The sequence below is a fragment of the Puntigrus tetrazona genome, chromosome 5 (assembly GCF_018831695.1).
Source record: "Puntigrus tetrazona isolate hp1 chromosome 5, ASM1883169v1, whole genome shotgun sequence".
In the NCBI taxonomy this organism is placed as follows: domain Eukaryota; kingdom Metazoa; phylum Chordata; class Actinopteri; order Cypriniformes; family Cyprinidae; genus Puntigrus; species Puntigrus tetrazona.
In genome coordinates this window covers 14,259,798-14,274,747 of record NC_056703.1, presented here as the reverse complement: position 1 = coordinate 14,274,747, position 14,950 = coordinate 14,259,798, and the positions used below count along the sequence as shown (strand labels likewise).

Sequence of the window (14,950 nt, the reverse complement as noted above, 5' to 3'; positions counted from 1 at the left end):
GTTAATTTGTACAATTGTCTCTTTGATTCAACCCCCGGCTGATGTCCATCAGAGTTTGGCAAAGTATGTTTAGGCCTGGATTAACACAATCATAGGATTTTGTTAGCCTTAACTGTAGGCTTTGCATTGTCTTGATAATGAATCCTTCAGTTTTGTACATACCAGCTCAACTACTGTGCAAAAAGAACTGTGATCGTGTGATCGAACTCATTTGGCTACTAGTCAATGCTATTAGTTGCCTTTTAATGAAAATTGTACATAAGTTCTTATTTAAAGTAAAAGAATTGAGCAACTGTTTGAGGAACCCTTTTCATATATACCCAAACAAAAATATATATAACTACATTAATTATTTGTATATGTTTATATACATTTACATTTACATTCTGTCGTTTAGTAGACCTTTTATCCAAAGTGACTTGCAAATGAGAAAAATAATACAAAAAATAGTTTATTAAAAAAAACAAAAAACAAGCAGCTAAAAAAACTAACAGAGAGTGCAATTGAGTGCAAGTTTTTTTTAAGTGAATAGGAAACAAAAGATCACATGGAATTAGAAAAGAGAGTGCTAAAATTAGAGGATCAAATAAAGATGAAAGACTTGTTTTTATCCATTTCTTGAACATGGCCAAGAAGGTCATTCCACCAGAAGGGAACAGTTATGAAAAAACTGTGAAAGTGATTTTGTGCTTCTTTGTACAGGTTTAGCGTCTGTATTATGCTTCTCCATCTTATCATATTCATGTATTCACATAGACAGAAGATATCACTATTTCCTGAATATACAGTATATACGTTTTCGTCATTTAAATATGAACCCGAACCTGTGATTTCACAAGCCAGCGCCCCTTATGAGCTGCAGGGCCCCACCAGGTCAGGACCGAGTTCAAACCAAATGGTTTGAAGTCAGTCGTAGATTACAAGAAACAGTCCGTATTAGATAAATGCCCACGACAATGGTGTTCACGTAGATGTAACCATTACTCAGCTGATGTGGAGAGGCAACGCATTCTATTTAAAGTACGCAAAGTTCTTCTTTTGTGCAAAGGCAAAGTGTGATTCATTACCGATCAATGGTTATATTCCAGCTTCCTGACTATTTCTGTGATGCAATCTCATGCCGTATGCGCATGAGCTACTCCAATTAAATGTGTGATGACACAGTGGCTCTCCGCCATCCTAAAGTGTGAGTGCTGTTATTTTTATCCTTTGTTTTCCGTGTCTCACTTCTCGCATTTCTCCCTCATTTCTCATCTCTTGCTCACATCACAACATTTTCTCACCCCAAGCACGGATAGCACATGCAGGAGATCATGTAGGCTGGCTGCATCCAACAATAAAGCGACCAAGAAGGGAACATGCATAGTTTTAGGGGGAAAATGTCCTTTTAATAGCCCAACGGGAATTTAATAGGAACCTCATTAATAATAGCCTGAGCGGTTCTTGATGTTGTTAGACGGCCTGTGAAAGGTTAAGGTGATTGGGTAACTGTTGTGATGTAGGTTACCTCTTCAGGTGAATTAGGTGATTGCCGCTGCTGACAGTAGGTGGTTATGCCTAGATGTCAAATGCAAATAGGCTAAACACGAGTGTGTAAGTGGAAAGGGAGATTAGCAAAAAAAAATAATGTGCAACGGAATATCCAGTGCCTCGATGTTGTTGGTGGAGCATTAGGGCTCGTTGGCGCGCACGCTGACAGACTGCTTACGTCTGCACGGAGCGAACGCGGACTAAAATTGTAAATACGTGCGTCGAATCAGCTGTCAGAAAGGTGGTGGCAAGGGCAGGCATAAAAATGTAAACGTAACAGCGGCATTACAACAGTCCGTGGAATTTATATTTAGCACGGCGAGGGCAGAAAATGTCTCCCTTCACCAAAAAAAACAGCAGCACGATATAACGTCATTTCAGGAGAGCGAGGCGCGCATCAGAACGGAATCAGTAGCTCGGCATCTGCTTCTCCGGTGACCGACGAGCTCTGTAGCAAGAATATTCATGTGCGCCGCCGCCGCCGACATATCTGTTTATCCGCGGTCTCTGCATTCATTACCGTAAAGTCGTCTCCCGGTTAGCGCGCGGGCACTAAACAGACTGCATTTGTGAATGGTTCTATAGGCCCGCTTTGAAGGGATGTTTTTTTTTCCCTCCTCTTCTCTAACGTCGCAGTGAACCGCACCATGGATAGCGAAGCGCTTTCTCGTCGTGCTCCGCGCTGAGGGCTTGGACGGGGATGAGGATGTTGTTTACAAAAAGCAGCCAGACGTCAGCGCACTGATGCTCGGTCTCCTCGCGTAGAATTTCACGTCTAATGTTTTATGTCACGGTTGGAAATTACTGTCACCTCCGTCTTTCCTCTGCGAAGAGGGCAATGTCATCGTCAGCAGACCGGCGTGGATTTGTTGTTGTCTGATTTTACTACTTGTCCTCTGCAATTCGACTTCACACCGTTTATGTAAGTCAAGCTATTCTGCACCATTTGTTTTCTGTACACTAAAGGCGGGTGTGTTGAAATTATACGTATTGTGACGATATTCGACCTCAATTGGTATTGACTTGTGTGTGGAAATATAATTACAAACATCTGGCAAAGGCTAGCAATACGATCTCCCACAGAGGAATTGACCGAGCGCTATCGCCGTGTTTATATGGATATATATGTATACGTAAACCTTTTTTTATTGACAACCCAATGCGTGTGCTGTATTTTCTAAGAACGGGGTTTGCCCTGAGAACTGCTGTCTTGTAAAACCAGCCGTTTATTTTTGTTATTTGTGTTTGCGCTTTAAATAAACAATACGGCTCGAATGATTGTGGGTTTTACCGTCGATCTTTTCTCCCCCAAAAACCGACCGAGATGCTAATCAACGTGAAAGATGTGTAAAGGCAGCGGGTTTGTGATCAGTTGAGCGTACATAAGTGACGCGTCTTGAGGAGCGTCTTCAGGTGCGCGAGAGTTTTGGAGTTCGCTACGTAGGAAGCGAGCCTTTGCCGGCGATTTGACGCGCGCCGAGTATGCGAAGGACGCGGGATTTAACCTTAATATGTTTAACGTTTTCTCTCTTGGTTCTTCGTAGACTTCATTTGGTGGTCAGCGGTGTAACGTGGGCTGTTGTAACGGCGTGCGTCCCCCAGAAATATTCGTCTCACGTAACGTCTGCATGAATCGCGCGTGAATGTGGCATCAGAATGCCAATGGCACGTGCGACAAGCTACAACCGCAGCCAATTTTATTAGAGTCGTGATGTGATAGTAGATGGGAGGCGTGGCTGCGTGCGCGTGTATGTCTGTGGCGTGAACCTGGACGTCTCGGGATCGTTCTTGTGTATTCCCGGTAATGATTAATAGCGCCAAGTTAGACTGTCCACCGGAGACATTATTCGCGGATTAAAAGCAATAGAGGCGGGGTGAGCGCGGGGAAAGCCAGTTAGGCTAGGAGGTGTAGACTGTAGTACACTGCAGACATGAGGAGACCAGCCCCACCTTGTCTGGGGGCTGTGGAAATCTTCACACAAGGCTTTTTTAAGGTCTAGCCAGGAGGTATTAATTAGCGAGTCATTTTTAGATTATGGGACCTTTTTTTCTTGGATTTACCCCAAAGCATTGACAAAAATACATTCTGTAGATGGCATAACCTCCAGCCAGTCCTTTAACTGATCAATCAATTAATCAAGCAGTTGCACCATGGTGTATTTCTCTTTTGGTATTGATGCATTTAAATAAATGCTGGGTGTCTTCTCAGTTTGGATGTGTGTGGGGTTTTTTTGCATGTGGATGTGGTTGTGAGTACGTGTTCGCAAATGAAAACATATATGTACGTATGCGTGCATATTAGTGTTATATAGTGTGTGTATAGCATGTTGTATATAGTGTAGGCTGATACATGCTGAGAGTGAGAAGGACAGTCACATGTGAGTGATAGAGATGGACACCCTCACATACTGTATTAAATTGATTGTTACATGATCAACTTGGCTTATATACATATATACATTTGTAGAATATTGTATTAATGTGTTCACATACTTATGAAGTTTACACTGCATCCATTTACAGAATCACTGCACGTGCATTTAAATTTGCTTGGGCTAATACATTTCAGTGTTATACATTTAGCTGAATTAACCGTTGTCATAGTAATAATAAAGTATTATAGGCTAATTGTGTTCAAATGTAAAATATTATGATTATTTGAACATTTGTCCTGAAAATTAGAGCCCCCGCAGTGTCACCACAAACCCATGTTAAAGATTCCTGCACTCAAATCTATAGCAACTTCACTGAAGTAAATGCAGCACAATAAGAGTGACTTCTAGTGGCTAGTAAGAGAAAGCTTAGTTTCCATCTCTAACCAACTCCCTGTCTCTAAGCTCCCATAAATTTGTTTTTTGAAATTTGATGAAACAGCATATGACAGCGGCATGTGAGAAAATAAGGGAGAGGGCGATGAACAAAAAGCAGGAAGGGTGAATTAGAATGAGGGTAATGAGATAATAAGCAGATCGTTTTAAAGACTGTGTAATTGGAAAATAAGAGAATAGAAGTGCAATTGTGAACAAGGTAGAGAGAACATCATATGATCTTAAGGATTCATTAGGAGAGAAACCGAGGAGAAACGTAAGCGTGTTTGGACAGAAGGAGAGACTATGTTTGTGTGGCTCTGATTAGACTTTGACAGATGTTCCCTTGTAAAGCTCGTTTTTTCGGGTTGGGCTTTAGTTCTGTCTGTCTGTCTGTCTGGATGATCCAGGCTCAGGCTTTACGCTGTAGATTTCCTGAAAGGACCGAATTGAATTTTTATGGTATGTTTGCATCCAAGCAGGAGTATGATGTCTGTTTTAGGCTTAAATCAAATGAGATGTGGGGAGGGTGGGAGAAGTAGTACTGATGAATAAAGATGAACGTTCACTAATGTGACGCAAGACAGAATTATTAAGGGAAAGCTGGGTTAGATGTACACTAGAATGAACCCTTCAGGCACTGAGGCTTACTGTATGCTTGACAGAGTAGCGATCCATGTATTTCACACTAATGTTCTGTTAGTGAAGTGCTTTAGCATACTAATGTATAGCGTAACTTGGTTAGTAAAGCAGATCACTTTAATGGCGCGCTGTAAAGTAGCCCTCTCAGGCAGAATGGGGTAGTTTTAAAGATTTAATCTGACAGCAGCTGTATGTGGATTTTTGTATGAACACATACTTGAATGTCATTGGAGTTAGCTTTGTAGATACAGAGAGAGCGCTGGAGCACTGAACACTGAAAAGAAGCGGAAGAACACGGAGAAGAAGAGGCCAGCATCACTGGGGACTCTCACTGGCAACATCAATGTTTCAGATTCAATAGAGCATAGCTTGTATACAGACTGAGGGAACAAGAAGGAGGACATAAAATTTTCATGGGTTAAGTTAGATTCGTGGACCTGGTTTCTACTGAACTTAAAAGCAACAGAAGAGTGACCAGAGATGTTCACAGCACCATCGCACATGTTGTGTTTGCAGGGTCCAAAATAGCTTCTGCTACGTAAAATGTCAAATATTTCATTCCGTCTTCCACCTGGTTGCACAGTATGTCATATCTGTTAGAGAAACACTTTCAGGTCAGAGAGTCTAAAGCTTTTAGCATGGAAGGCAGGTAGAGGGGCTTTGGGATGGTTGTGCATGTGTTTATATGAGCTAAATATTTGGGGGATTTGCTTTTCTGGAGGAGTGTCATGTAGATGGATCTGGCATCTGTCATCAGCAGGCGCTGTGCTGCTGTGAACCGGGGGAGTCCTTCACAACTGGGGCAGAGCAGGTTACCACATACTTTGCTTTATTTATGGTACTGATTTCCATCCAGGGGCGCATGTTCCCTGAGGGTGCCTAAAACTAATGGTTTTGCTTTAGTACACCTAAAGAGCAGTGAAGAAATAATAAGAACTTAAATAAAAATGATCTATACTTTAAAAAATTCTTAATATGATGTTTTTTTTCAGAAATACTAATAGTAAAACAGTGTTGTCATATATAATGTGCAAGATTTATTTTGAATAATTTCAGATATTTGTATGTCGTGTGTGTTCTAATTATTGCATCTTAAGTGTGTGTGTGTAAAATTTAATATATAAATTGCTGATTAAAATATGCAATATATAATAGAATATAAAATACATGCATTTTAGAGTGTTTTAGTAATATTATTAAAAATTCTTAATGATCCAGTGTAATATGGGTTAATAGAAATGATGGCATACTTGTGGTTTTCCGATGAGGCTGTGGGTGTTCATTGTTGGTTGTTGTTATGCGTAAAGCATGTATGTGTAGGTGAGCAGCCTCTAGGTTTCAAACAGTGAAAATATTTTTGCTTCTGTCATTACAGCACCCACCTCCTTGTCCTCGTCTTACCTCTGTACACACATGCAGACACACACACGAAGATGAGCAGTCTTTTGTTCGCTTGTGTACTCAGCACATGAAACAGATGTGCAAGAATACACACACACTTACACCTTATACAAAGCAATACTCAAAACAAAGTCTTCCCTTGGGATGAACATGTGAAGGGGTCCATTACTCCACCGTCTGCCCCAGCTTAGCATGTGTAAGCGTTTGCTGGGTGTTTGTTTGCCTATGTAGACGTCTATCTGTGGTATCATGATGCAACTTCCCAAAACACGTTTTGTTTTTATCCAAATCTTACTTTTTGTAACTGAATGTTTAACGAAGAGCTTCCAGCGTTGCACATGCAAACTTGCACAGATGCTACAACATAAAGAATGTGTTTCCCTTTCCATTGTCTTGCCTTCACGAAGCTTGTGTGAGTATGTTTGCTTCACGTGTTGGCATGCATGTGCGTTTGCATATATACCGGCTTGCGTGTGTATGAAACATGTCACCTTGATTACTGCAGATTCCTGTGAGCATCATGAATCCAAGGGCAAACTAGGAGAAAAAGAGAGAGAACAAGGGAAGGAGTGAAGCGAAAAGGAGGGGGAGAGGAGGTCAGTGAGTGCTTCCATGAATAAAGTGAGAGAGAGCGAAAATTAGATGCGGAAAACAGAAGAACAGAGTGAAACAGCAGTGGAAGGGGAGGAGTGATTTAAAATGAGGATGAGGAGATATATTTTGTCAGCTTGCAGAATAAGGCAAATACTGGTAATCCCTGGTGATGCTGCACTTTGTTTCGACAAAACACACTTGGACACATGTTCAGATGAGTGCTGCATGTGAGGAAGCAGTTGCTCCTCCATAGTTCCTCGCTAATTGGCAGTCTGCTGCAGTGCTCAGTGTGTGATTGCTTGTGTGTATGGGTGTTTTCCAGACAGTGCAATCAGACACAGCTATCCTCTCTATGGAGCGTTATGGAGCTGGACAGACAGACAGACGGGCTGCAGGTTGAGTGCAGTGGGATGCAGCACATTCCTTATATTCAATGTGCGAGAGAGCAAATTGTATACAGAGACAGAGAGAAAGCAGGTTATTTTTAGTCCAGACTTTATTAAATATTCATCATTCGTTGAGTGTGTTGTTGATCTGTGGTAAAGGTTTGCGTTTTTGTGTGTGGGTCAAGTCTGGCTTAAATTGTAGGGATCAAATGTCCCCCCACAAGCGTAGTAAAACCTGAAGTCGCTTTCGTTGTGGTGAGACGCCAACATTTCTCGCTGCTTCTGAACAGCTTCAGAAATATATGTCTTATGGAACGCTCGCAGGAATCTTAAAATGAGGTTTAGGTACGGCAGTTCTGGAAAATCCCCGTCATGACGGAAAAACAAATGTGTGCGTTTGCTATACGCTAAATAATATGTCAAACTAAAAATGTGTATAGTGTCGGTGTGAATGCTGGAGACAGAAAGATCTCGCCTGTCTAAAAGCTGTGATTTCAGGTGATATAGGTGTTGCTGTAACTGACAGACTAGAGCAGGGTTTCCCAAACGGGGTGTTTGTGAAGCCTTTGGGGGTTTGTGAGGGAACTGCAGGGGGTTTGTGAGATGATGAAAAGCTAGCAGGCAAGCAAGTTTATTTATACAGCACATTTCATATACAGTGGTAATCAAAAGTGCTTTACATAAAAGGATTGAAAGTAGCAATAAAATAAACCCAGATGATATATATTAAAATGAAAACAAAGTAAAAGAAACATTAGAGATGTAAATGGATTAAAACAGTTAATGTGTGCAATCATGATTCTTGATTATTATTATGTAATTTTACGTAAGCTCACATTACATTCACCAGTGTGAATGTAATGTGAGCAAGACACTATCACACTTTATCTATTTACACGTCATGTGACATTTAACCAACATCAGAGAACTGTGAATGTGCAAATGTGTCATTAAATTATTGAAAGAGGGCTTTGGCTGGCAACAAAGGTTTAAGTACAAAAAATGTGAATTTTTTTAAGAATATTGAAAGGCAGGAATTTTGTGATTTATTAGCATAGCATATTAGCATTGTACAAAAAGACTTGATTAATGCAGGTCAGTATGTCAAAGTGAGCACAAAGAACATAGGTAACACGTGCACAGAAGGCCACAGCCCCAAACCAGTGACTAAAACGATCTATTTGCATCACAGCGTAAAACAAACCACACACCTACATGTCACAACTACTGCTGCTACATCTCCCACAAAAAAAGTGTTTGGTTGTTATTGACTCATCCATTTAATTTTTGTTTTATCGTGAAATGTTCGTACTGCTAAATTACTGTATGTTGCTCTAATATACCATATCACATGACTGTAAAACCACCATTTAAAAAAAAATTGCCCAGAAAATTTGAGAGAGAATTGTTTGAAGTGGATCAAAACATTTGAACTAAGACAAAAGCACATTTAGTTTTTATGTTTTAGAACAACTTTGATGAATGTTTTTGATCCATGTTGACTACTGTATAATATATTGTGTGCAAAAAGAAAATAAATGTAGTCATTCCTTTCGGAGATGGATACTTGCTGTTTGGGAACACAGTCAGGTTAGACAGTTCTTGGAGGCAAATGTACAGAAATACTGCTTGGGCATTTCAGAATAACCATGAACCTAAAGCCAGCAAGAAAACTTTTTTTGCTAAATATTTTTATTAAAAAATTAGTTACTCATTTCTTATGCGATTACTGGGTAATGGAAACAACTTCTGACTTTTATCGCATTAAACAAAAACACTGAAATTTTTTAAAATATCTTCTTTTGTGTTCAGCAGTAAAAAAAAAAAAAAAAGTCAAACAGATTTGGACATTCAAGCTGCATTCATAGCGTAAGCTTAGAAGAGAATAGACGAATGAGGATAGAGCAATACTAAATGCCGGTAATGAATTAAAAGTCGAAAACAAGAAGCTGATACACTGATTATTTCGCTTGTTTTGGGCAAAAACATACTTAATTTTGACTTGTTTTTTCTGAAGAACGTTAAATACACTTAGGATGGGTAAGTAAAATATGGGGTATTTTGCAGTTTTGGATGAACCATTGCTTAAAGTTTATGTTTTGTTGTTCCACACATGGCAGTATTGAATACTGTGTCGATTACAGGAGCTGAATTTGCACAGAACACACATTGCTAATTTATGCACACAGGTGCTGCGGTGTGTATGTACCAGCTGATTTCCCTGTGGGTGGCACTCCCAGCATGCATGTGTCCTGGCTTGCTTCAATCATTTATCCTGCTTTTGACTCCATTCCGTGACAGCTCCGACCGATCGAGTTGCTGAGTGTGTTCTAAAAAGCCAAACCGAAGTCCTAACAGATTGAGCGAGTTTGCTAAAGTAAAGCAAAGCGAGCATCCACACACACAGACTGGAATCCTACAGTGTGAGCATTGAGCTAGAAGACGAGCGATGGAGACAGACAGAGAGGGATGTGGACGGCAGTAGACAGTGTTGCTAGGAGACCGCACACAGTGACTGGTGTGAGAGACATGGTTTCACATCCCTCCCCCATCCCTACAACACACTTCCTTTTCTCTCTGTCTGTTTTTTATGCCCTCTCCTGTGTTCATTGTCTCCATATTCCCTTCCATTCATCTTTCTGCGCTTGTCCTGCTGTTTGCCTCCTCGTGTCTGTTTCCTCTTGCTCGGTATCACTCTCTTTCACATCCTTTCGTCTTTTCATGCACCTCCTTCCAGACTCTTTAACCTTCTCCAACCTCTCGAATGTGTTCTCCTCCCTCCTTCCTCTTTTTCTCCACCTTTCCATCTACTCTGTTTCTCTGTGTCTATATCTAATTCATCTCTGTCTGCCTTTCTGTTTTTCGGCACGAGAGCGCTCTGTGGTTCTGAAGTGACAGGAGAGCAGCCGCCAAAAAGCGACAGCTGGCTAGTCACCATGACAACAGCCAGGTGCAGTGTAAAGGGACAGGACAATAAGCGAGGGACGCATTATGTGACTTCACACACAGATTTTGGAAAGCGCTGCAAAATCTCCCATGCAAATACGTGAGATGACAAAATTTACACATGCAAAGATTCAGTTGTCTGTTGTTCTCTATGTTATGTGGGTGTGATTATTTATGCAGTGGATGTATTGCTGTGTGTGTGTGCGCAAATCCCATCTGTCCCTGAGATTTAATGATCTGTGTGAACTGACCTTATGACCCTCACATCTATATAAACAAGCATGTGTGTCTTAAGTGGTTGTTGCACCTGTAATGGAACACCTGAAGGAATGTTGTGTTCTTAAATAGGTGTGTGAAAAACATTTATATGTGGCATGTGTGTATATGTCTCAAGATCCATGTGCAGTCACTACTGATATAATACAGCAATTCAGCAATAATTACATTTTAGAAATATAAATCATTGAAAATCAGAGAGGCAACTTTTTTTATTATTGCAAAGAACAAGCTAAGGAACATTACAACTTTAAATGATTAAGAAGTGTTTCAACTGCAGTATTTCTAGGTCACTAATCAAATAAGTAATTTGATCACGCGGCAGACGGTCAGATGGCCTTTCCTCCACTGGAGCATAAGATGCTCTTTGGATCATCTCAAATCATGCTGGAGATTTAGAGTGATATGAAATCTGCTTTATTATTTCCCCAAATCCGTTTGTTCCATTTCAGTTTTTCTGGATTTTAAACCAACTTGTGGTTGGTTTCATAAAATTATAATAATCTAAAGCATCTTTAATTTATGTTATAAAATTTTTTAATAAATGTGTTGTGTATTTACATTTTTCTTCTAAATAAATTCTGGCCAATATTAGCAGTGGTAATACTACCATTAAATTAAAACTGCAGTCCGTAACTTTGTTTTCAAAATGTACAAAGTCTGTATAATAACAAATATACACCAAAAATCCATTTTCCAAACCATGTCTTGGCTTGTCCTGAATCACTATGATACACCTATAATACGTTTTTATATTCAGACTATTTACACTGGTTCGGGTAGTTACCGCTGCGGAGTAGCCCAGTACCTGCGTGCTTCGTCATTGACATGAACAGAGGAGTAGCTACAAAGTTCTTCCTCAACACACACATAGGTTTTTCATTAAACACTAGAGCTTCAGTTACGGAATGCAGCTTTAAATAATACAATTGCCATGGTATCTTCAAGTTAACTGAACTTTTATTTTGATGCGTTGCTATAAAGATCTTTCAGTCTTTTTATTGTATATGATACGACCATATTATAAAAAAAAAAGATAAAATCCTCATAAAGTGGTTCTCAGAATAGTTCTATAGATTAGGGTCCATGTACTTATATATTGAAGCAGCAGAGGCTGAAAACACTGCACTGATAGCATGCTTCAGTATGCAGTAAATGAAACCTAAGTAGTAGTGTATGTGGATGGGATTGCCATCAATAATAATGTGTCTTACTGTTTATGTTGTTGTAATAAAATATGCTTGAAGAAATATGTTTATGCTGAATTAGGCTTTTGTGATCAGTGTGTAGCATAAGTTTTTCAGTTTGAAATTGTATCTGGGATGCTTTGTTTGTAATAGCCTCTGTTTTTAGTAAAGTAACCGTATCTGTGTTTTCTCAGGATCTGTGTTCTGTATAGTGTCTTACTCCATGTTGCGTAGAGTATTGATCTTTGCTTAGTGTGGCTCCAGTCCTGATGTTGCGTTTGCGAGGAAAAACTTGGATGGGAGTATTTTCATGTAATCCCAGTTTTAGCCAAGGGGAGCCTTCATTGATTCCCATTTTCAAGTATCTCTATTAGACGCTGAAATGAACCTGTCTCCCCCCTCCACAGCTCTCACGTGTGCTACATGAACATGCACGCTGATCAATACATGATATGATTATGTATGACAGTCCCTGAGTTGGGTAGGCCTTTGGCATAAATTTCTGGTTCAAGAGTCCACACTCAGATGTAAAAGAGATGAAAAGGGAGTATCAAAGACATTGACATGACTGTCATATGTTCTTTATCTTGAGTTTGTTTATTAGAAATCATGTTAACAACAAGTACTGGGACAAGCAAATGAAAATATGAATCCTGCTGACAGCAAAATGGAAGGATGGATGGATTAAAGGTAACATGTAAATTCTAAATGTTTTTTTTTTCTAGAAAATGTATTTAGGTTGGTTGAGAGTGAAAAAAAAAATTAAATGACGGGTCCTTTAGTTAAGCTAGTGCATAAATAATGATAACTAACGGTATGAAATATTTATTAAAGTGCTTATTCATGGCCTATTCTTAACACTGGTTAATAAAATATTACTTTTCATTGTTAGTTCTTTATCCATTAAATAAAATGTGATTTTTAGATCGTATTAGTAAAGGATGGGATTAACATAAACCAAGATTAATACATTATAGATGTGTTTTTCATTGTTAATTGATGTTAACAAGTGGAAATGTAGATAGATAGATTGAGATTCCGAGGTTGCAGATACATATGAACCTTGGGATGAGGAGAACTGAGTCATCAGCATAGCGGTGAGTGGAGGACAGTAATCTGGTTTGGATGCAAAAAGTAGGCATTGATCCCTATGTTATTCAAGTGCTTAGCATCTAGAATGAACAGAATGACTCTTGTTCGTACCCATTATTTAGGGAGAACATGATGTTCAGGTAGAACGAGATATGCCTAGAGAACAGATGTGCGTGATTGACAGTTTCATAACATCCAGAAAAAGTAGAATATGTTCTCATCCGAGAGAGTCATCTGTGGGGTAGATGACTGGACCGTGCAGTGGGTGTTAGTTGGAGTTGCAAACGATGGCCACTTTCAGAGTGTTTCTCTTTGCCTTTGTGTTTGTTTCGGCAGTGAGTGTGGAGGCAGGAGGTTGTGGGGGTGGATGGAGGAAGATGAGGAGGTGGAAAAAATTTCATATATTACAGATTGAACTGTTCATTCATGTGTTTGCTGATTTGAGGTGACAGAAATTTGAGAGAAATAGTGTGCGGACAATTTTGTAGAATGTGCTGAAGTGTACACGGGGGAAATGATTAACATGCTATACGTGAACAACATTTTAAAAAGCTAGATGGTCTTATAGTGCTTTTCATTTTATTACCGGCTGTGGCTATCAAACGCACCATTAAACTTTATATGCTCTGTACCTTTGCCTGTTCCACATGTTCAGATAGAAGTAGAAAAAAAGACTAAAGCTTAATGCTCAATAACCTTAAACAGGAAAACCTTAAAACTTATTAAAAACCTTAAAACAGGCGGTAAATAAATTCAGCTACAGCACTTGTAAAAGACGGTGAGGTCAGCTCTTTTGGAAGTTGCAGTTGATTCTATAATTTTACTGATCATTTTGTCTTTGGTAATTTATTTCTATTTAATAATTTTGCTGTTTAAATACAGCAATACAACTACCACATTCAAGGCCACGTTCGTGAAGCTAGGAGAACACTCTTTGTGCACTAAGAAGACAAAAATAAAGACCTTATTCAACAATTTCTTCATGGGAATACCGTGACCGATGCATGTGGTGCTGCCGACAGAGGAGCTGGCGTTTTGATGTAGAACCTATGTGCTGCGCCTTGTTTACAAGCAGAGGAAAACACATACTGTATATAAAGCAGTCTTTTATGCATTTTGAGAGGATTTTTGCGCAGCCTTATTTATTTGAGACAGAATATACAGACGATGAATTAAGAGAGATGCAATAACCTGTTGAATAAAGTCATTATTTTCTTCGTGCACAAAAAGTATTCTCCCAGATTTATAAAAGTAAGGTTGAACCGCTGATGTCACATGATGTCCTTACTATCTTTCTGGGCCTTGAACATGGTAGTAGTTGTAGGTACTGTCTATGCGGGGTCAGAAAGCTGATTTCATCACACATATTTGCAGAAAAGCTGATATTTAGGCCTATACAATGAAGTAAGTTTAGCTGACTAGCCTGCTCATTTTAAGTTTAGTTTGCACCAACTCTGGGTTTTAGGTACCATGAAAGTTGTTTGGCTTTTAGTGGTGTTCACTACAATAAAAAATTTACACTCCAAAGTTGGAAAATCTATAAAATCAACTAAAACTAGCTCGACTTTCACTTGCACTTGAAGTGACCAAATGTTTTCTTTAAGTTGTCCTCTTTCATGATCGGATCTTTCTGCATAAATGTATTTAAATTCCTAAACTTTTTCAGTCGTTTTAATCTTTCCACTCTCTTCTGAGAAGTGAGTCACTGTTTTTAAGGCATGTGATTGGCTGTTCATTACTGATGTTACACTTTGACAGAGCAAGTTGATGTTCAGGATCATGGTACCAAGAAAGCCGGATTGGATTAAATTTGGTTTTGTTGATTCAAAACGTAACCCTGAGTTTGTTCAGCCACCATCATAGTACAACCCCCAGAAAAAGAGAGCTGTATACCATTCTGTTGATGTATCCTTATGCTGATTTGGCCGAGCTGTTCAAACCACATATAGTAATGGAAAAGCCAAGTGTTTGTATAATCCTGCTTCTGAAAGCTACCAACCAGCAGAGTTTAACTCTAGTCCCAATTAAACACGACTAAACCAGCTAAATCAAGGACATCTAGATTACTCAAAATTTTCAGAAGCAGGAT

General features: G+C 39.4%; 1 protein-coding gene across 1 annotated transcript in view; it reads left to right on the top strand.

Moving 5' to 3' along the window:
* Positions 1-610: 610 nt before the first annotated feature.
* Positions 611-14,950, top strand: part of LOC122344799 (neuronal tyrosine-phosphorylated phosphoinositide-3-kinase adapter 1) — a 33,799-nt gene continuing 19,459 nt past the window's right edge. Inside the window, exon 1 of the mRNA XM_043238372.1 lies at positions 611-2,452. The gene's annotated coding sequence lies outside the window, so the exon portion shown is untranslated. The remainder of the gene's footprint in view (positions 2,453-14,950) is intronic.